Source organism: Mercenaria mercenaria, chromosome 12 (genome assembly GCF_021730395.1).
Source record: "Mercenaria mercenaria strain notata chromosome 12, MADL_Memer_1, whole genome shotgun sequence".
In the NCBI taxonomy this organism is placed as follows: Eukaryota; Metazoa; Mollusca; class Bivalvia; order Venerida; family Veneridae; genus Mercenaria; species Mercenaria mercenaria.
This window is the reverse complement of record NC_069372.1, coordinates 62,137,093-62,161,368: the sequence shown is the minus strand read 5'-3', so window position 1 is coordinate 62,161,368 and position 24,276 is coordinate 62,137,093. Positions and strand designations below refer to the sequence as shown.

Here is a 24,276-nt window from a genome sequence, read left to right as displayed (position 1 = left end):
TCCTGCCCTTGCACATTTCAATACATGAACAGACTCAATCAAACCAAATCTGCTATTATTCTTCTTTGTTGCATTCTTTGCTTCCAAAGGATCTTTTTACAGATTTTATCAAAACTTAAACCCTAATATTCCTAAATCTTCTATGCACACAAACTGCATGCCCATAACAAAACTGCTTGACCTGAATTTCATATGAAAACTGCTTGACCTGAATCTCATATGAGAACTGCAAGACCTGAATCTCGTATGAAAACTGCATGACCTGAATCACATATGAAAACTGCTTGTCCTGAATCTCATATGAAAACTGCATGACATTAAACTCATATGAAAACTGCATAACCTGAATCTCACATGAAAACTGATTGACCTGAACCTAATATGAAAACTGCATGACCTGAACCTCATATGAAAACTGCATGACCTGAATCTCATATGAAAATGGCTTTCCTGAATCTCATATGAAAACAGCATGACCTGAATCTCATATGAAAACTGAATGCATGACCTGAAGCTCACATGAAAACTGCATGACCCAAATCTCATATGAAAACTGCTCGTCCTGAATTTCAGATGAAAACTGCTTTGTCCTGAATCTCATATGAATTGAAAACTGCATGACCTGAATCTCATATGAAAACTGTTTGTCCTGAGTCTCATATGAATTGAAAACTGCATGACCTGAATCACATACGAAAACTGCCTGACCTGAATCTCATATGAAAACTGCCTGTCCTGAATCTTACATGAAAACTGCTTGTCCTGGATCTCATATGAAAACTGCATGACCTGAATCTCATATGAAAAATGCTTGACCTGAATCACATATGAAAAGTGCTTGTCCTGAATCTCATATGAAAACTGCATGACATTAAACTCATACAAAAACCGCATAACCTGAATCTCACATGAAAACTGCTTGACCTGAATCTCATATGAAAACTGCTTTCCTGAATCTCATATGAAAACAGCATGACCTGAATCTCATATGAAAACTGCATGAACTGAAGCTCATATGAAAACTATATGACCTGAATCTCATATGAAAACTGCTTGTTCTGAATCTCATATGAAAACTGCTTGTCCTAAATCTCATATGAATTGAAAACTGCATGACCTGAATCACATATGAAAACTGCCTGAACTGAATCTCACATGAAAACTGCTTGTCCTGGATCTCATATGAAAACTGCATGACGTGATTCTCATATGAAAACTGCTTATCCTGAATCTCATAAGAATTGAAAACTGCATGACCTGAATCTCATATGAAAACTGCTTGTCCTGAATCTCATAAGAATTGAAAACTGCATGACCTGAATCTCATATGAAAACTGCTTGCCCTGAATCTCACATGAATTAAACACTGCATGACCTGAATCTCATATGAAAATTGCATGAGCTGAATCTAATATCAAAACTGCTTGTTCTGAATCTCATATGAAAACTGCTTGTTCTGAATCTACTGTGTAAACTTCTTGACCTAAATCTTCTTGGAGCAGACACTGACATAGTCTCAATGAAAACAGTTTTACCTAAATCTTCTGTGGAAACTTCTTTACCTGAATCATCTATGAACACAGAATGACCTGGATTATGTATGACCACAGAATAACCTGAATCTTCTACGAACACATATTGACCTGAATCTTCTATGAACACATATTGATATGACCACATATTGACCTGAATCTTAACACATATTGACCTGAATTTTCTATTAACACATATTGACCTGAATTTTCTATGAACACATATTTACCTGAATCTTCATTGAAAACCTTCTATGAACACAGACTATGAACACATATTAACCTGAAACTTTTGTAAAGACTGCCTGACCTGAATCTTTGTATTCTTAGTTCATTATTGCTGAATTCTAAATTCAGTCTGGTACTTCTTTTAGACTAAATTCATTTCCTGCCGAGAATTCAATCTCGGTTCTTTTCTAAAAGCTTATTCCAAGCCTTTTTCCTTTATATATCTGGTCAAGTCCCCCCACCCCCCACATTTATAATCTGAAAAACTTTATTCCATCCATATAAAAAAATACCACCAACTTTTGTGGTTTTGCAGAAGCTGTTTTTGTGAACTGATTTCCAGTGTACTAGCTGGCTTATTTTCTTAAAAATTTTCTGACATGTCTTTGTTATCATTTTTGAACAAAATCTACTACTTCCTAAATTTATACAAATGGGCTGTCTTTTTCCCTTGTCAAACAGGACATTATTGGACATCAGGTTAGATGGTCCTAAATGTCTCAGCTATTATTTTAAATTGTTGATAGTTCTTAATGTCTCCGCTATTATTTTAAAATGTTGATAGTTCTAAATGTCTCACCTATCATTTTCAATTGTAGATGTTCTACATGTCTCAGCTATTATTTTAAATTGTAGATGGTTCTAAATGTCTCAGCGATCATTTTAAATTGTAGATGGTTCTAAATGTCTCAGCTATCATTTTAAATTGTAGATAGTTCTTAATGTCTCGGCTAATATTTTAAATTGTAGATGGTTCTAAATGTCTTGTAGATAGTTCTAAATATCTCAGCTATTATTTTAGATTGTAGATGGTTCTAAATGTCTCCGCTACCATTTTAAATTGTAGATGGTTCTAAATGTCTCCGCTATTATTTGAAATTGTAGATGGTTCTAAATGTCTCACTTATTAAATGTCTCCGCTATTATTTTAAATTGTAGATGGTTCTAAATGTCTCAGTCATTATTTTAAATTGTGGATGGTTCTAAATGTCTCCGCTGTTATTTTAAATTGTAGATGGTTCTAAATGTCTCCGCTATTATTTTAAACTGTAGATGGTTCTAAATGTCTCATGGTTCTAAATGTCTCAGCTATTATTTTAAATTGTAGATGGTTCTAATTGCCTCCGCTATAATTTTAAATTGTAGATGGTTCTAAATGTCTCAGCTATTATTTTTAATTGTAGATGGTTCTAAATGTCTCCGCTATTATTTTAAACTGTAGATTGTTTTAAATGTCTCTGCTATTATTTTAAACTGTAGATGGTTCTAAATGTCTCCGCTATTATTTTAAACTGTAGATGGTTCTAAATGTCTCCGCTATTATTTTAAACTGTAGATTGTTTTAAATGTCTCTGCTATTATTTTAAATTGTAGATGGTTCTAAATGTCTCAGCTATTATTTTAAATTGTAATTGGTTCTAAATGTCTCCGCTATTTTTTTAAACTGTAGATGGTTCTAAATGTCTCCACTATTATTTTAAATTGTAGATTGTTTTAAATGTCTCAGCTATTATTTTAAATTGTAGATGGTTCTAAATGTCTCCGCTATTATTTTAAATTGTAATTGGTTCTAAATGTCTCTGCTATTATTTTAAACTGTAGATGGTTCTAAATGTCTCAGCTATTATTTTAAATTGTAGATAGTTCTAAATGTCTCAGCTATTATTTTTAAATGTAGATAGTTCTAAATGTCTCAGCTATTATTTTAAATTGTAGATATTTCTAAATGTCTCAACTTTTATTTTAAATTGTAAAAGTGAGAATGTATAACATCTTTTTATCAACATTTCTAGCCTATCACTTCTGAGAGTACCCTTGTTTTGATGGTTTGTCCATAGGCAATTATCAAAGTATTGTGAAAACTACCGGGCTGACTATAATACATGGAAACCATGGTCATGTGACTGAGATGTGAAAAAATGCAAATACTGCATAGGTAGACATCAAGAAATACCTACTTTCACTTTCAATTTACCCATGTAAGTTGCTTAAAATCACCCACAGTTTAATAAAGCTTTTACCTGACATGAAAAGAGTTTTCATTATATTTAGGTAGGAAAATGGCACCATATACTGACAGAAACGGCACATCTGATGAATTACTACCATCAAACCTAGAACTATCTTTTTAAAGGGGAATATTCAACATTTTAAAATGTATATACTTATAAAGAGTTTTATGAAAAATATAAACTGGCAAAAAAATTATGAAAATCCGACTACAAACAAAAAAGATATGGCAATTTAAATGCTGTCAATTTAATGAAACGGCAGCTTTTTTGGGCACAGTGACTTCATCGTTCTTTCCTTATATAGCATTACCAAATATGGTATTTATGGCAAAAGTATGTAAAATACAATTAATCATGGAGCTTAAATTTAACTTATATACTTTTACAAACACACTAGGGTTCATATTATGTTTTGACCCACAAAATATGATTCTCTGTTGGTATTCACCGATTTTCCATATATGGTAATTCCCATATAAGGAAAGAATGACGATGTCACTGTGCCAAAAATGGCTGCCATTTCAATACAAAGGTGGTACTCAAATGGCCATAACTTTTTTGCTTGTTGTCCAATTTTGATACTTTTTTCAGTAGTATTAATGTTTTGACTAGTTCTTTGTAATAAGAAATGTCGCAAAATGTTGCATATTCCCATTAAATCTAGAGAAACCCTATAAAATGCTACAAACAGAAGTGTCTAGTGCCAGAATATGAGCAAGTAGACCTGACTAAATTTTACGGTATTAAGCAAACTTCAAATGTAATAACATTCTTGTTTTATCATTTTTCAGAGTACAGTGGAATCAGTCCAAACCAAACATTCTGAAGCAAAAACCCATCCACACCGAACAACTAGTCTGTAAATAACCCTTTTTATAACTTGAAATTAACCCACAAAACTGAAATTTTCCTTTGGTACTCTGACGCTATTAGATTTAAAGAAATTTGCTATATTACAGAAGGAAACAAAAGTATTATGAAATTCAGAAACAATTGTTGTGAAAGAATACAATCTGCATTGAGGCAATTTACAACTAATTATATGATAATCATTCATAATCATACCTTATTTGTGGTGAGAACTTAAACATGTAGTGCTAGTCTAGTACAAAGAAAACTCTGATTTCATTATAACTGCTGATCGAGTATGGATAAAATCTCTTTGAATTTGCTGAGAAAATCATTGCATAATACAATTTTTGAAATCTTGTATCAAATTCTATGTAAATAATAATAATAAAAACTTTTTTCTCAACCTTATAAGAAAGAAAAAAGTGCAGAAGATAATTTTGTTTCTTTTTATATATTTGTATCTAACTATATAAAAGGGGATGCACAATCATGTTCTTCTTGCAATTAAAACAAGTATTTAAAACACAAATTCTTTGAGTAAAATCAGTTCACTACTTAAATTTAAATAGACAGAAAATCTATATTAAACTCAAGAATGACAATTTTCCATCAAGCTTTTAAATTTTCTTCCAAAACATCAGCTTTAAAAACAACATGCCATGCAAGCAGCATCCATAACACAGAAATCACCATTTCCAATATTTCTAATCCAAGAATCTTAAAAATATGAGAAAAAAAAATACATATAAGATATTCTTTATATGTGTATTATAACTTACATAAGTGAAGAATACTATATACCAGCGAAAAACAAATATTGCATACCTCATCATTGGCTAACTGATATATCCGCTAGCAGAATAATTGTACCAATAAATGTATCTTAGAATCACAGCTCATATAAAAACAACTTTTTTATATGCTTTTTAAAAATAGGCCAGTGTGAAAACGATACACGAACAATTCTGTACTGAAGGGAACATTGTAATGGCTTAATATCGAGCACACTTCCGTCAGTGACAGTTTCGTATTGATCTGTGTCGCAGAGATGCTGCAACTGGTCAATAACAGCTCCTTAATGACACTGAGCAAATCTAAATTAAATTGTGGACAACTCCCCTAAAAGAACGTCAATGAATGAATAAGCTTGATTAATATTATTTTTTTCAAGCGGATTGCCTGTATCGTTAAAACTGATCTCAGTATAATAAGCATTGCTAAAGCCATTACTGTCAACATGCATTCCGTTACTTTCTCTTACTTTGACACTAGACAGTGTGACAGCTTGAATGAAAATTGTTTCATATAATATATATGTAAACTATAAGAATTTTCAACTAGTTGCAAGACGTGCATATCTGATTCTCCAGTAACATTTTATGGGACAACAAAGTCTGTCCACAACCGTAACCAGTGATAAAAATTTTTTCTTGCATACCAAATTCTGCAAAATTTATAGTATGAGACAAAAGACTTTCATTCAAATAAATGAGCCGTGCCATGAGAAAACCAACATAGTGGGTATCCGACCAGCAAGGATCCAGACCAACCTGCGCATCCGCGCAGTCTGGTCAGGATCCATGCTGTTCGCTTTCAAAGCCTACTGGAATTAGAGAAACTGTTAGCGAACAGCATGGATCCTGACCAGACTGCGCGGATGCGCAGGCTGGTCTGGATCCATGCTGGTCGCATACCCACTATGTTGGTTTTCCCATGGCACGGCTCAAGTGTTTTCCTATAGAAGCATAACACAAAAATGTCAGATGTTAGTTATTACACCTTTTTCAATATGGAAAACATCCTGCATCCTGGAGTGTATGATGAGTTTTGCCAGCACTACTGAAAACAAGATGTACCCACTTCTAACAAGTTTTAAATTTCAACAAGAGCTGTCCATAAGACAGCACGCTCGACTTTTCTCAGTGCTTGACTCTGAATAAGAGCTTTGCCAGTAAAAACTTTATAAAACTTTAACCAAAAAATCTACGTTAAGAAGGGGCATAACTCTGTCAAAATTCAAATCAGAGTTATGGGGATTGTTTCTCCTGGTGAAGACTTTGATATTTAATAACGATTATAAGTTTCAAGCAAAAGCTTTGATAGTAACAGAGATATTTGACTTTATCAAAAAATTTAGCCGAAAAATTATAAGTTAAAAAGGGGCATAACTCTGTCAAAATTCAAACAGAGTTAAGGGGATTGTTTCTCCTGGTGTAGACTTTGATAGTAAATAACTAATTTAAGTTTCAAGTCAATAGCTTTGATAGTAAGAGAGATATCTGACTTTATCCAAAAACTTTAACCAACAGCGAAGGCGACTCAGGGCGTACTTTTTTTCCCAAAATTCAACTGAAAACTTCTTCACATGAAATGAAGGGAGGAGGAAAACTGACTTTAAATACAAAATATGTTTTGTTCAAAATGTAACAGAATATATTGTTAAATGTTACCTAAATTTGTGTGTTTTCTTTACAAACTGGATGAAATGTGGTAGATATTTTAATTTACACATAACTAAAAATATATCTCTTTCATTGAAAAATAACAAAAGAAGTGAAAACTGTAAAATATTGGTACAACTTTGTGTGAAATGCTGAAGTTCTTCATCAATTATAAAGTGTCTCAAACGTTTTTAAACAGTTTTTGTCATTTCAACTTATAAGGACAGTTTTCAGAAATACTCTAGTGTCAGATAGATTAATAATTAACTAAACAGTCTTTGGACAGTCTGACCTGTTCAACAAAAAATGACCAGGTCCGACTTGGTCTGACAAGATAAATCATAAAAGAAGAATGAAGAAGACATTTAAAAATAAGGACTCTTGAAAGTTTTAAGTTTATTAATACATTTGTTACCCAAACTGTGAAAAGGGGTCTCAGTGGCCGAGTGGTTAAGGTTGCTGACTCCAAATGAGCCGTGCCATGAGAAAACCAACATAGTGGGTTTGCAACCAGCATGGATCCAGACCAGCCTGCGCATCTGCGCAGTCTGGTCAGGATCCATGCTGTTCGCTTTTAAAGCCTATTGGAATCGGAGAAACTGTTACTGAACAGCATGGATCCTGACCAGACTGCGCAGATGGTCTGGATCCATGCTGGTTGCAAACCCACTATGTTGATTTTCTCATGGCACGGCTCAAATCACTTGTCCCTCACTGATGTGGGTTCAAAACATTGCTTGGGGCGCACAATTCTTCATGGGGGGAATACGTCCTGGCTTACTAACATTGGTGGTTCTACGAAAGTGACCGGCTGTGATGAAATATTAAATGATCGGAGGGGTACCAGGGTTCTTTCTCCACGATCAAAAACTGGAAGCTAGTCTTCAGGATAACCTGTAACTGTGTTGGTGAGATGTACATAAAACTTTACTCAGCTTTCTGAAATGGACTGGTCCATCATTCCATATGCACAGTACCATTAATTAGCCAAAGGGATGTTCACTGAAAATTTACAGACTGAACAGCGAACAGTGCAGATGATGATCAGCCTGCACAGATGTGCAGGCTGATCTTGGTCTGCACTGATCACAAAGGCAAACTCACTTGCCGCCAGCAAGCTAAGGGTTAAAACCAACCAAACTGTGAAAGCAGATCATTTAATTAAAGCAAAAAACACACCGACTTTCTGACAACTAATGCTTAGCTTTCAATTGGATTTCACCATTTGTTCAATATATAAGAGAATCCAATATGTAAAACAGATTCTCCTATTATTCCATCTCAAATTGGGATTTTAAATAGACAATAAAAACGATGGAAATTTGAAGAAACTGCTTCCATTTAATCAGTTTACTGAGTACATTTAAATATCATTTCCCATTTTTATACCGAACCCTCAAATAAACCAGATTCTTACAATAGCCATAAAAGGACGAATCAATCAGATATTCGATGAATAGCTTTACTCGTAAAAACAAATTTTGCACAGCTTTCAAAATATTACTAGAACTCATGGGATTTATTGATCCTCCAAGTTCATTACAATATGGAAAACCCTCTCATTACTCTACAAACAGTCTGGGAAAACATTCGCTAAAATGTTCCGAGAAAAATAAATAAAGTAATTGTTCAATTCACAATATGAAATAATACATATTCCATTAATAGCTTCCAGTCATACAACATCCACAGACTATTTTATTTCATGCTAAATTCGATTACATAATTCTCCAAGCTGGAAAATAAATATTATAAATTTGTTAAATGGATGACATCTAATTCTTGAAAATCTTTTCCCAATGTTTGATAGTGGAAAATAAATATTATAAATTTGTTAAATGGATGACATCTAATTCTTGAAAACCTTTTCCCAATGTTTGATAGTGTTGAATTATCTGGTTGTTAGGTATTACATTTTTCAGTAGAATTTCAGTCATGTTTGAGCTTTCTGGTATCTTCACCTTCTGAAAGTGGCTGAAAACATGTATCTTTTTAAAACATTTTAAGTTTATTTTTTGACACCACTGGTAATATATATATATATATATAAAATCATGGATCTCATAATGGAAAACTGTTATTGATTTTAGATGGACTGCAGTGAACAATTTATAAGACACTCCAATATCATATAGTGTGCAACCTACTTTTTTGACCAATCAGAGCAAGTTATTTTTAGAAAAATATGGCTTCTTATTCCTTAAGACCAATGTGACTGTAGCAATGATTTTCGAAGAATAGCTCTACACGCTGAAGAGTGTCGACTGAAAACGCATGCGTACCAATAACCGCCCCTTCATCGTATTTCAAAGTAGGCTGACACATTTTTGTTAGTCAAAGGTAGGCGGAGAATCCGACACAACTGACTCTGCAATTCTGATTGGTCAAATGTAGATTTCACACTATGTCAGATAGAGTCCATGAAGAGAATTCTTCGAGAAAAAGAAACCTCGGTCGTTGATACCTCCGCTAGCTGTTTCCCTCCCTATCAGCTTTTTTTTTTCACTAAGAATTCACTTCATAAACTCTATCTATAACACAGAAAATCCACGAGCTAGATCTAGCATGCCAATGTTAATAAGTTTTAACTAAATGTTCTTCTGGTATGTTCAATCTTGCATTGCTATGCATGGAAGTATCTTTAGTTCTATTAATCGATGAAATGAACATGTTCAAGTTATATCAATAAATAACTGTTCTGTTCTCTTCTGTTCTATGTAAAACACCCATATATGGGACACTTATGCCACTGACTGTAATTTTAGTTGGAGAACTTGTAAGCCCTTATGGTCATTATCAGAAAACTAGAATGTGTCTGTAGGACACAGGGTGTGCCCCCCATTGGTACATTTGTCACAAATAAGGGGCAATAATTCAAATGTTTGCAGTGTTAATGGGGTTTAGCCTAAACAAACATTTTATGAAAAGGATTCATTATTCTAGGCCATATATTTTTGAGCTATGAGCATCACAAACAAAAAGTCCACTATTTTGGCTATTTCAAGGGCCATAACTCTGTAATAAGTGCAAAGATTCTCAAGAAGAATGCCAAGTGTGAAAGGTCACATCATGATAAAGACTCAAGCAAGATTTCATGAATTTACCGTATTTTGGTGTGTATTGGTCGCGGTAATGTATAGTCCGCATCTAATTTTTGCTCTGGAAATGGTCGGAAAATTGAACTTCTAGCGTATTAGTCGCAGTTAAATTTCGGATTTTTCCCCCAGCAATATTTAATATTTACCGGCAAAAAAGTTATGGCGGTGGCCATATTGATGCCGCGGACTGAATTATTATCAGAACCTGATTGGTGGAAATCGGACAGTGTTGTTTTCGTTCCCAACCGTTTCGTACCAACAGTAGTATCGATAACAGATTATATCAAAGAAAAGCGGCTTTTTGACACTAATTGGCAGCAGACGGTTTGCGTTTACATTCTGTTATCATGCAAGTTTAAGTGTGAATTGTTTGCACAGCAATTATAACACCTTTCCGTGTCATGTAATTAACCGCGTTCTTTTGATTCTGAGTAAAAAGATTAACAAAATATCTCTTTTTGGATTTTTTTCTTTTATTTAAAAATCAAAAGTAAAAAATTATCTTTCAAGTTTTTTAATACGCTAAGACTTAGTATAAACAATGTTTGGAATGGAGGACGGATCTGTCCAGAATTTATCCAACCCGGAGTACATGTCAATGGCGTCCAGTAAAATGAAAGTAGAAACAAACGTGATTCAGTCTGCAAAAACATCTTTGAATTAAAGTCATTCGTGATTTTAATAGTCTGTATGGGTTATTTACGATATATTTTATTGAAAGTAACCGCTATTGGTTGAAAAGCCGCCGATATTGATATTTTTTATCCATTTTGTTCGTTCGTAACAGATGCACGTAATTTTGCGAGAGCTACAGTCAGAAAATTGGCCCGAAAAAAAAAACTGGTGGCAATGTTCTGTCGTATAGGTCGCAGGAACTTTTTCAGGCAGCAGAATGGGTAGAAAAAGTGCGACCTATACACACTGAAATACGGTACATTAAATACTTTTTGAGCTAGGCACATAATTAGGTGAAAATGTGCTTTTTTTTACTATTTCAGGGGCCATAACTTTAAAAATAGGGGGCGGAGCAGGCCAAAACGTAAGAGGTGTGCAAGTTTATATCAAGATAAAGACTTATGCTTTTCAACCATTTATATTAAAAACTTCTTGAGCTATGTGCGTCAAAAGGTGAAAATGTGCATTTTTGACTATTTTAGGGGCCATAACTCTGAAAATAGGGGGCGGAGCCAGACAAAAAATAGGACGTGCGCAGGTTCACATCATGACAAAGACTCAAACAAGGTTTAATCAATTTATATGAAATACTTTTTGAGCTAGGCATGTCACAAGGTGAAAATGTGCATTTTTGACTATTTCAGGGGCCATAACTCTAAAAATAGGGGGCAGAGCCCGATGAAAAATAGGAGGTGCACAAGTTCATATCATGATAAAGGTTTCATCAATTTATATCAAATACTTTTTGAGCTAGGCGCGTCACGAACTTCGGATGGACGGACGCACACACGGATAAGACCAAATCTATATACCCCCCACCACTCATGGGGGTGTGGGGGGGCCACAAAAAAATAGTTCTCATTTTTAACAACTGGATTCAGTATAATTGCACGGTTGGGGGCGCTTTACAATAACTTTTGTCTTTTAATTTTTCCTGGTTGGAAATTTAAGACTGGCTAAAATAATCCAGAAAATTGTCAACATAAAGTGGATGAAATCTGGGTTACATTCAGTGATGTATTTGTCTGTATTCCTCAGAGAAGACTGTGTCAAAATAAATTAATAGGAGGTAACCTATAAGCCACTAATGACACAAGACTGGACCTCATGGACCTCAAGAACAATCTATGTGTCTATTAATTTGCTACAGACTGGTGATAAATTAAATTTGTACTCTATCAATATGTTACTTATAATTAACCCTCAAATACCCTGCTAAATTTCTATAATGAGTTTGTCCATCTTTCAATTAGAACAGTGCCATTAACTGTTAAAAGGGGTGCTTACCAAAAAGATACTGACTGAATGGCAAACAGTACGGATCTTGATCAGACTGCAGGGATGAGCAGGCTGATGATCTGCACTGGTCGCAAAGGCAGAATCAATGGTGTCCAGCATGATAAGGGTTTAGTGTCTCAGTTTGATATTTTAAACGATTAATAGGTTTGCATCAGTTTCCAGTAATTATCGTAACCTTTCCATATTCCTGAACTTCCTGATTCTTTTTCTAAATCAAAGTCAGAAGTCATTTTCCTTGAAGACACTTCTGGCAGTTTCCTTCTCATTGACATTTGAGCCGTGCCATTAAAGAAAACCAACATAGTGCGTTTGTGACCAGCATGGATCCAGACCAACCTGCGCATCTGCGCAGTCTGGTCAGGATTCATGCTGTTCACTTTCAAAGCCTATTGGAATTAGAGAAACTGTTGGCGAACAGCATGGATCCTGACCAGACTGCGCGGATGCGCAGGCTGGTCTGGATCCATACTGATCGCAAAGCCATTATGTTGGTTTTCTCATGGCACGGCTCGTATTAACTTATAATTTGCCTTATAATTTGCCTGAAGTTGCAGAGATCAACATTCAAGGGGGACAACCCACTTGAAAAAAAGAAAAAGTAATTGTGTATAGTTTTCCATCAAATCTTGAAAAGTACCATAAATACAGTGATAAGCTGTGTTTATTTTGTAGTGTTAAGTACCAATACAAAACTTGACCTAGATTTCATCAAGGCAATCATTCTGACCAAATTTCATGAAGATCAATTGAAAAATACAGCCTCTATTGCATACACAAAGTTTTTCTTTGATATGACCTAGTGACCCTTTTTAAATCCCAGATGACCCATACTCGAAACAGATCTAGATTTCATCAAGGCAATCATTCTGACCAAATTTTATGAAGATCAATTGAAAAATACAGCTTCTATTGCATACACAAAGTTTTTCTTTGATTTGACCTAGTGACCTACTTTTTCATCCCAGATGACCCATTTTCGAAATCAATCTAGATTTCATCAAGGCAATCACTCCTACCAAATTTCATGAAGATCAATTGAAAAATACAGCCTCTTTCGCATACACAAGGTTTTTCTTTGATTTGACCTAGTGACCTAGTTTTTGATCCCAGATGACCCATATTCAAATTCCACCTCGATTTCATCAAGGCAATCACTCTGACCAAATTTCATGAAGATCAATTGAAAAATATTGCCTCTATTGCATACACAAGGTTTTTCTTTGATTTGACCTAGTGATCTACTTTTCAACCCAGATGACCCATATTTGAACTCGACCTAGATCTCATCAAGTCAATCATTCTGACTAAATTTCATGAAGATCAATCGAAAAATACAGCCTCTATCGCATACACAAGGTTTTTCTTTGATTTGACCTAGTGACCTAGTTTTTGATCCCAGATGACCCATACTCAAACTTGACCTTGATTTCAACAAGGCAATCATTCTGACCAAAATTCATGAAGATCAATTGAAAAATACAGCCTCTATCGCATACGCAAGGTTTTTCTTTGATTTGACCTAGTGACCAGGTTTTTGACCTCAGATGACCCATATTCAAACTCGACCTAGATTTCATCAAGGCAATCATTCTGACAAAATTTCATGAAGATCAATTGAAAAATACAGCCTCTATCGCATACACAAGGTTTTTCTTCGATTTGACCTAGTGACCTAGCTTTTTACCCCAGGTGACCCATATTCGAAATATACCTAGATTTCATGAAGGCAATCATTCTGACCAAATTTCATGAAGATCAATTGAAAAATACAACCTCTCTATCGCATACACAAGGTCTTTCTTTGATTTGACCTAGTGACCTACTTTTTCATCCCAGATGACCCATATTCAAACTGGACCTAAATTTCATCAAGTAAATCATTCTGACTAAATTCATGAAGATCAATTGAAAAATACAGCCTCTATCGCATACACAATATTTTTCTTTGATCTGACCTAGTGACCTAGTTTTTGATACCAGATGATCCATATTCGAACTCGACCTAGATTTCATCAAGGCAATCATTCTGACCAAATTTCATAAAGATCAACTGAGAAATACAGCCTCTATCGCATACACAAGGTTTTTCTTAGATTTGACCTAGTGACCTAGTTTTTGATCCCAAATGACCCATATTCAAACTTGACCTTGATTTCAACAAGGCAATCATTCTGACAAAATTTCATGAAGATCAATTGAAAAATACAGCCTCTATCGCATACACAAGGTTTTTCTTCAATTTGACCTAGTGACCTAGCTTTTTACCCCAGGTGACCCATATTCGAAATAGACCTAGATTTCATGAAGGCAATCATTCTGACCAAATTTCATGAAGATCAATTGAAAAATACAACCTCTCTATCGCATACACAAGGTCTTTCTTTGATTTGACCTAGTGACCTACTTTTTCATCCCAGATGACCCATATTCAAACTCGACCTAAATTTCATCAAGTCAATCATTCTGACTAAATTCATGAAGATCAATTGAAAAATACAGCCTCTATCGCATACACAATGTTTTTCTTTGATCTGACCTAGTGACCTAGTTTTTGATACCAGATGATCCATATTCGAACTCGACCTAGATTTCATCAAGGCAATCATTCTGACCAAATTTCATAAAGATCAACTGAGAAATACAGCCTCTATCGCATACACAAGCTAAATGTTGACAGACAGACAGATGACAGACAGACGACGGACGAGCGATCACAAAAACTCACCTGCTCAGGTGAGCTAAAAAGTCATACGGACTGAAAATTTATCTTTACCCTGCTAAATTTCTTAAATAGACTGGCCCATCACTCAATTAGAGCAATACCATTTATTACTCAGAGGGGTGTTCACTTAAAATTTATTGAGATAATAGCAAACAGTGCAGACCATGCATGGTCAGCCTGCAAGGATGTGTGGACTGATCTTAGTCTGCAAGTGGTCTTGGTCTGCAATGGTTGCAAAGGTAGAATTAATCATTTGCCGCCAGCAGGCTAAAGGTTAAACACATTGTCAATACTTCTTATTCACTTTGTTACTCCGGTTTTCCACTAACATTGTTTTTCATCTTTAAAGCTACCAGCTCAACCCTTCAAAAAGTCATTGCGAGTAACTGCTAGCTAAAGTTATGTGCAAAAAGATTTGCAATGGAAACTATCAGATGTGCCTTTAAACAAAATAAACTTCCTGATAATGTGTAGAAATTATCATTAAAGGAAAGTCTTCCAGTCAGATGGTTTTGTTTGCATTGCTTTTATGGTTAATACATTACACTGTAATGAATGTTAATGGCTCCTAGACTAGAAATGGTCTCAGCTGAAAAAGTTGCAAAATCCAATTTGGAGGTCATTTCAGCTTAACAGCAGAAATGTTTCTGTCTCACTGTAGATGTTTTTATGAGAAGCAATTTTCAACCACTTTCTGATAATAACTCTAATTTAACAGATGCTCTTTTATTCATAAATAATAAATGCCCGATAGATTTATCCGCCTCAGTCTTCACGGAAATTCATAGACTTGTGATTTCCTACTTGTACAGGGTGTGTATAATGTCAGCAACCATAAGAACTTCTCCCTGAGGTAGCGGAATTTAGAACATTGCAATTCTTATGTAATTCAGGACCTGGTGTCCATCTTCACAGCAATTCTTACATAATTTAAGTGTCCATCTTCAAAGCAATTCTAACACAAGTGTCCATCTTCACAGCAATTCTAACACAAGTGTCCAAATTCAGAGCAATTCTAACACAAGTGTCCAAATTCAGAGCAATTCTAACACAAGTGTCCAAATTCAGAGCAATTCTAACACAAGTGTCCAAATTCAGAGCAATCCTAGCACAATTTAGGTGTCCAAATTCAGAGCAATTCTAACACAAGTGTCCAAATTCAGAGCAATTCTAACACAAGTGTCCAAATTCAGAGCAATCCTAGCACAATTTAGGTGTCCAAATTCAGAGCAATTCTAACATAGATTATGTGTCCAACTTCACAGTAATGATCGACAACCTCAATTTAGATGTTCAAATTTATTGCAATGATACAGTGGATGTAACACAATTAAAGTGTCCAAATTCAGAGCAATTCTAGCACAACTTATGTGTCAAAATGCTGAGCGATTCTTACAAAAGTTTGGTGACCAAATTTAGAGCAATTTTAACAAATTTTAGGTGTCTTAATTCAGAGCCATGCTAATGCATTTTAGGTGTCCAAATTTAAAACATTGCCACTCTAGTTCAGTTTAGGTTGTCAAATTGTAAACATTGCCAGTCTAGTTCAATTTAGGTGTTCAGATTTAGATCATCGCAATTGTAACAATATTATAGATTAGGATGTCCAAATTCACAGTGATTCTATTACAAATTATGACCTATCTGAAGTGAAAATCTATGTTTGGTATGTATATGTGACCTTTAACTTTAAGGCTATTGTAACATAATCAGTTGAGTCCATAAAGAAACTTATATACACAAGTCTCTAGTATAAAGAATTGAAAATGCAAGTTTTAAAACTGATCATTATAATTAACATTATAAGAAGGCAGATGCAGAAAGAAGGAAGACGCAGAAACCTATGATATTAAAAAAGATAATAGCCACATTATCATGATATTGCAATAAAAAGCAGCAAACTCATTAAAACAAAAACAACATCTTTATATAAAACAGATTCACAGCAACTTTCAACATTTATTAACCCTTAGCCTGCTGGCAGCAAGTGTTTTTGCCTTTGCGACCAGTGCAGACCAAGATCAGCCTGCACATCTGTGCAGGCTGATCATGGTCTGCACTGTTCGCTATTTAGTCAGTGTATCTTCAGTTAACACTCCTTTGAATAATAAGTGATACTGCCCAAATTGAATGATGGACCAGTCCATTTTAGAAACTTAGCAGGGTAAGGGTTAAGAACTATTTTCTATAATTAAAACTGACCATGGTATAAACTTACTAACATATTATAAATCTTCTACAAGTATTACTTTTTCTTGTCAAGAAGTATAATGCACCCTTGAAAATCAACATAATTTTAGTAATTTTGTGCATATTTCATATCCACTGTCACTTCTTTTACTTCTTCCCAAAAATCTTAATATATACATTAAGATTTTCTTTTCTTTTACATTCTCAATCTGGAAACAGTACCTTTAAAACCTTTTAAATCAAGACTTATAATGTCCTTACATTTTCTAACTTCAATTCCAAAGAACTGTTGAAAAATCATGTTCCTGTAAAAAGCTTGTCCTATGTAAGACTGCAACCTTCTCAAAGACACTGATCCTGATTTGGTCACATGACAATGATTATACACAAAACAGAACTGTTATTTTGATAAAACATCAGCAGAAGATAGTTCCACAGTTTTTTTTTAAATTTTGCACAACATAGCTCCATCTGAACAAGTTTCATTGGTCTATAACCAGAAAGAGGCGTTACAACTGCAACTTTTAACTTGCAGGAAAAGTATGGTATCATTAAATGACATTTTGTAGATGAGAAATTTGAAATGCTATTTATATATCTCAATAACATTAATATTGGGCAGACATGAATTCATAAATAATAAAGTTCATTAGCAAATAGATGGTGCATGGTGTAATTTACACTACTGCTCAATCCAGATTAATACACTCAGTATAAACAGGGAAAGGAATATTTTACTGTATGGTCAAATGGACAAATACAAATGGAAAAGATAGGTTTAGAGTAATGAGATTGTATAAAACCCTTGAAAAATCATGTTGACATCAAAGATGGAGCTTTTCTGAGATCATGAATGGAAGCATCTTTTTTGCATCATAAATTCAGATATTATTGAATTTCATTACAGCATTTATTCTAGTTTGATGACAGAACAATAATTATCACATCAGTGTAAAGAGTGGATAACTCCTTCTTTGTACCAATGCAGTTATCTCCCATTTACTCTGAATGAGATATCTGTTCCGAGTAGTATGGACAATTAACTTTAGAGCTAATAAATTGTCTGCTGAATGTCGTCTGCTAATTGTAAAATCATTCATTGCTCAATGGAGAAATGTCAGTAGAACAGCTGAACTATCAACCGATATCGCGTTGATCTGGTTCCAAGCTGTGCAAAGCTGTTAATTCGCCTGCACAGCTAGGTTAATCTTTTTCAAGAATACTCCTATTTTAACCATTTCCTGTGCATATTTGTGAAATCAGAGCTAGAGATACCGGACTTTGGTTTAAATATGATCTCCAAATATGGGTTATATAAAGATAGATCAATATCACAGAGTAAAGGAGTAAGCTACCAGTTTGCATTCCCTGCACACCCAAAGGTCTTGCAAATCACAAAATGGGAAAACAAGTAAGCAAGGCTTTATAAAATTAGTGTAATTAACTGTCATTATATCAAATAGGGATTTTTTATAATAGCCTTATGTAATTAAAAGTTATCATGATGTTACTCTATCAGTCTCAACAACCACAATACTGACAGAAAGGCAAACAAAAACCCATGACAAAAACATCGGGAAAAAAGTTAAAAACAAAAAAAACCGGGCAAGCCACGAAACCCAGGTTCAACACTTCATAAGATAAAAAGTATACTGAATCACAGTGCACCTTTAAAGCAAACCAAACCCCTAAACCCAAACCCTAACCTAAAACCCTAACCCTATTTTTAGTAACATGACCTTGCCCTTGATCCCGAAACCCCAAAATCAATCCCAAGCTACAACTTTATATAATTTTCTATACACCAAGTTTCATCATGTAGCTCATTCCTAAGTTAAGTTATTGACCGAAACCCTTTTTCTATTTTAAGTAACAGTAAACCTTGACCTTGACCCCAAGAAACCCCAAAATCAATCCCAGGCTTTGTTTTGATAAAGCTACATACAAACCAAGTTTTATTCAAATATCTTTACTGAAACAAATTATTGACCGGAAAAACCCCAGTTTGACGCCGCCGCCCATCCGCCCACCGACCAAGACATACCCAATCTAATAACTCGGGTTTTCGTTGAAAACCGGGTTAAAAACACAGAACAATATATGAGCCTTTGCCATGGGAAAAACCAACATAGTGGCTTTGCGACCACATGGATCCAACCAGCCTGCGCATCCGCGCAGTCTGGTCAGGATCCATGCTGTTCGCTAACATTTTTTCTCCAATTCCAATAGACTTTAAAAAGCGAACAGAAATGGACCTGAACCAGACTGCGGCATGCGCAGGCTGGTCTGGATCCATGCTGGTCGCATACCCACTATGTTGGTTTCCCATGGCACGGCTCATATATGCTATAACCTTCTATTCAGCTTGAGGAATGACCGGTAAAATGCAACACATGCATTCTTAAAAATTAACACATAAAAATAAATTTAAGGCTGACAACAGGGAAAATGAGGACAAGCATCAATCACCATGGGAACAACAATATTCACAATACCTTTCTCTTAACCTTTACTTTACGAATATGCTGTAAAGTAAAAAATAAATAAAAATCTCATTAAGCACAGCCAATATATTTTGTTATGTCTTAAATGACATTTTCCACATTTTCGATACTGCTTGTAACACTCTGGAGCCGATCGACTTTCAGTGAGCCAGTTTTTTGCTTTTCCGAGTGTCTAACATGAAATTACCATTATGGCTGTTTGTCTGATATGGAATTTTTTTCCCATTTATTTCCCTTTGTCTACAATAAATTTTTACACTGACATTTCCTTGTTTTCACTTTCTTAACACAACAGTTTTCTGTTGGCAAAGTTAATCTTTGTTGAAATGTTTTGTCAATCTATTTCAGAGCAGCATAATTTCAGATGCAGACAGAGATTAAAGTTTTGTCAGTGTATAAAATTTCAATGCTGGAAATGTGTCTCCAAAACAGCAACAAAAATAACGCACTTTCTTTATAATTATATGTAACAAACAAGATTTGTATTCTTCGTAAAACAAGCAGTGAAGTTAAGTCTCCTAAACAGAATATATGTCCTGTAAAGAACAAAAATCTGTTGGCCAACAAAAGCCAACAAAATCTGTTATACAGGACAACCATCATATTGTTGTATTAAATTTGAACAGATCCACAGCAAAATGTTAATGCTATCAAACAGCCCATACATGAATCGTTAATAAAATACATGTATACTGTTCCATTTCCCCCATATGCACGGGGGAGGAAGTGTCACACGAAGGATGGAGTTCTTCTGATAACCTGTCATGTTTTCTTCTGATAACTGTTACGGAGTTCGTCTGATTTCTGAATGACGTGCCAAGGAATCGTGAAAAAAATGGTAATTATTTACTTTAAATAGAGAGAATGGGGTGTAAAACTAAGTTTGATGATCAAGGTTGCCTGATTCTTGTTGAAGGCGTCGAAAAAACTGTTTAGTCTAATAATCAGCCCACTACTTTAAAAAGAAGACATTTTGAGTAAAAAATTTCGAAATCTTTGCTCATTCATACAAAATTATTCTTCTTATTCACGTTCTTAATAATTCATTATTTCGGCAAACGCAACTTTTTCCCCAATTTAGAATTTCTTTTAAGTGCAAAGTTCAAAACTTTTTTATCCATTTCTAACATTTTTTTTGGTTTTTTTTTTAAATGTTACGGAATTCCTGTTGCACTGTAAAAAAGTACAGTCATCAAATGCGTTACACTACAACAACAAAAGATTTATTTTCGAGCTAAAAAAACTAAAAAACCGAACGCTTCAATGTTGTCAATCAAAGATAAACCCCATGAGTCCATATGGAAGGTAAGCAAAAAAATAAGCATAGTTTAACCACAGATCTGGGGGGCAGATAACCAACATGTTCGTAATGTGACTGGCGTTAATACTGCAGTATTGCCCATTACATCTTACAGAATGCTTAATTTTCGATGCGCTGAATATCGTCCAAAGGGGGGTTGTCTCCTCATACGTGCATATCAATTTTGTCTATAGAATATCTAATAATAAGTGAATAATGTGAATTTTTAAAGTGCATCTAAATGCTATAAATGAATAGAAGGCATTTAGAGTTTAGCTGGAAATATTAAAAAGTAAGAGGATTCTGCATTTTCTTACAACAGAATCCACAATGTAATTTTCCAAGCCAATTAATTAAGAAATAAAAATATGTCCTATATTTTATCAGTTAATAAAATATGGAAGGAGTTTCGGATGCATAAAAATTTAATCAATCACCGAGTGCTTCGCATCTGAACGACTGCCCATATTTTATTAACTGATAAAATTATTGGAACATATTTATTATTTCGATTCTAACCACGCAAATTCGCGCATTTTACAGCACTACATTTAGCTAAATATGTCATTCGGCTGGCCATATTGCTATTACAAAAACCTCCCAATGGAAAGTGTTGCATAAAACGGAATTTTCCGATATTCTTAAAATTTTTAATTAAAGTATTAATTGTGAAAATGCTTTTTAAAATATATCTAAGGTCAATATAGAAATCAGATGAAATACTTTATTCAAACCTTAAAATATGCAGTTTCTTAAAATAGTACACGTCACTACATGATGGCACTGAAACATAACGCCAGAACATTGCGGCATAAAAACAGTAAACACTTGAGCCTGGAAGATTGGAACATGAATTATAATTTTATTTAGTAATGTCAAAGTAGAATGTAGTTGACATTGTGGTGCTTACGCGCAGAATTGTAAACTACTACACGACCAGATAGATGCATGATGTTGAGGTTGAAACTTACCGGCGAAACATTTTCTTACGGTAAAAATTATAAAAAATAAATTCATCAGTTAGAAATTGTTTGTTTCAAAAATTTGATGTACATTTTATTACTACTGCTTAGCACTGAAAAAGTCGAGTTTTTAGTGGGGCATAAAACGGAAGCAGAATAGAATCTCAAGTCATTTTTACAATCGTAGGGTGGAATGGAACAGCTTATTTTTTGTAATTCATGTATAGGGATTTCGCTATATTTTGTATATAGCAACTGCTGCGGATCGTGTTAGAAATGAAAATAAGAGTATATTTCTGTAACTGTTTAACACGGGAAACATCATTTTTGCATTTGTATTTAAAAAATTAACCATATTTGGGCCAATCATCATTATTAGCTACACAGTCCCTTTAAAAGTAACATCTATCAAATAAAAAATATAACACTAAAAACTTATCATTGGAACTAAAAAACACACATCCCTACATTATATAACCACAATACTGTGCCTTGGATAAATTATTACGTTAGAACATCGTTAACACCTTTTAAAAATAATAAAATTAGCTAAAAGTATTTTAACATAGCTCAAAAAACCCCTGGCAGTAATTAAAAGTTATCATAAGAACTCTGCGACATCTTCAGATTTATCACCGGAATTCCGTAACATTTGAAAAATCGGCATAAAATTTTTTAGAAAGTGGTATATGTTTGCAACTTTGCCTAAAATTATTCTATTGCATGTGCTGGGGTGAAAAAAGTGAATAAGAAGATTAATATGTATGAATGAGCAAACGATTTCGATATTTTAACTCAAATGTCTTCTTTTCAAAGTAGTGGGGCTGATTATTAACTAAACAGTTTTTTCTGACCCAAGCCAAGACATCAGCAACCTTGATCATCAACTTTAGTTTTACACCCCATTCTCTCTATTTAAAGATAAATAATTACCATTTTTTTTTTACAATTCCTGGCAGTCATTCAGAAATCAGACGAACTCCGTAACAGTTATCAGAAGAAAACATGACAGGTTATCAGAAGAACTCCATCCTTCGTGTGACACTTCCTCCCCCGTGATATGATTGTAACAAAGAGATTCTAGTCTCTGCCTCCATTATATGCCGTCAGTGTCATCTATGTAGCCATATATTTTACAGTTATTTCTCCTGTGCAGTTAATGTAGACAGCATAATTATATGTCAACTACTTTCAACAGTAAATGAGCCGTGCCATGAGAAAACCAACATAGTGGCTTTGCGACCAGCATGGATCCAGACCAACCTGCGCATCTGCGCAGTCTGGTCAGGATCCTTGCTATTCGCTAACAGTTTCTCCAATTCCAATAGGCTTTAAAAGCGAACAGCATGGATCCTGACCAGACTGCGCGGATGCGCAGGCTGGTCTGGATCCATGCTGGTCGCACACCCACTATGTTGGTTTTCCCATGGCATCGCTCAAATAATTTATATTCCATGTTCCATTCGTCTAGGCTTCAGTGTTAACATAGTTTATAGGCTGAAATGTTCTAGTGTATATTTCACTATCATTTAATAAAACATAGGCAGTTGTTTGAATTGGAATGATTAAATCACTCGTGTTACTCATTCGTGGTTTAGTTATCATGCATCTAAACTGCTGTCCATATTTTATTTACTGATAAATATAGGTACATATTTAGTACGTCTTAAATAAAAAAAAGCATCAATATATACTGCAAAAGATGTTGCAGTTTCAATAGCCACCATATTTCTGGTAGTTGGACACACATCTCTCTCGAACATAAATGCATATAATTCTTAAAAGCATTTTACTCCATGTTAATGACATTATAAGCTCTGTATAAAGAATTATAACATACTCGTTTCTATTCCCAATTAAGTTACAATGGTATCGGAAACATCAATATTTTTCTATACGCCTGAATTTCATACCAGGTGTTTGACGTAATTTTATGTGTGTTATTGTATTAATTTATTTATTTAGTTCAGTATTGTCAAACTTATTCTGACTATTGAAAGATTTTATAATATTAACAGTACATTTATATGTGTATATACATATGTAATACAAAGGTTATTATCAGGAAATACGCACTTATTCGTAAGAGGAAGAATATTATGTTCCTAAAGTGGTGCAATATTTCTGCTGCAGAACTTGTACGTATTTCTCGATACAAAACTAATAAATATATAATTTTTCCATGAAGATTCATTGCGATCCTGAAGCCACAAAAAAATCTCAGCAACTGTTACAGAATTTGTGCATATTTGTGGATAATAATCAAGTTAACTTCAGATATATAGTAAGCATATTGTGACAGGCAGTATATCTTGCACAAGGAAAGAGACAAAATTGTCAGGCTGGTAAAATTTAATAAACACAACATGTGTGTATCAGCCTGCAGTCATCCTGGAAAATCACTGTGTAAAAAAAAAACAGAGAAGGAAATGTCTTGAAAGTAATGGCGGTGATGCTTTTC

The 24,276-nt window shown here is 34.4% G+C and overlaps 1 protein-coding gene across 15 annotated transcripts in view; it reads right to left on the bottom strand.

Annotated features, from left to right (window-relative positions):
* LOC123534096 (RIMS-binding protein 2-like) overlaps positions 1-24,276 on the bottom strand; it is a 218,840-nt gene that overhangs the window by 126,228 nt on the left and 68,336 nt on the right. The gene's annotated exons all lie outside the window — the stretch shown is intronic.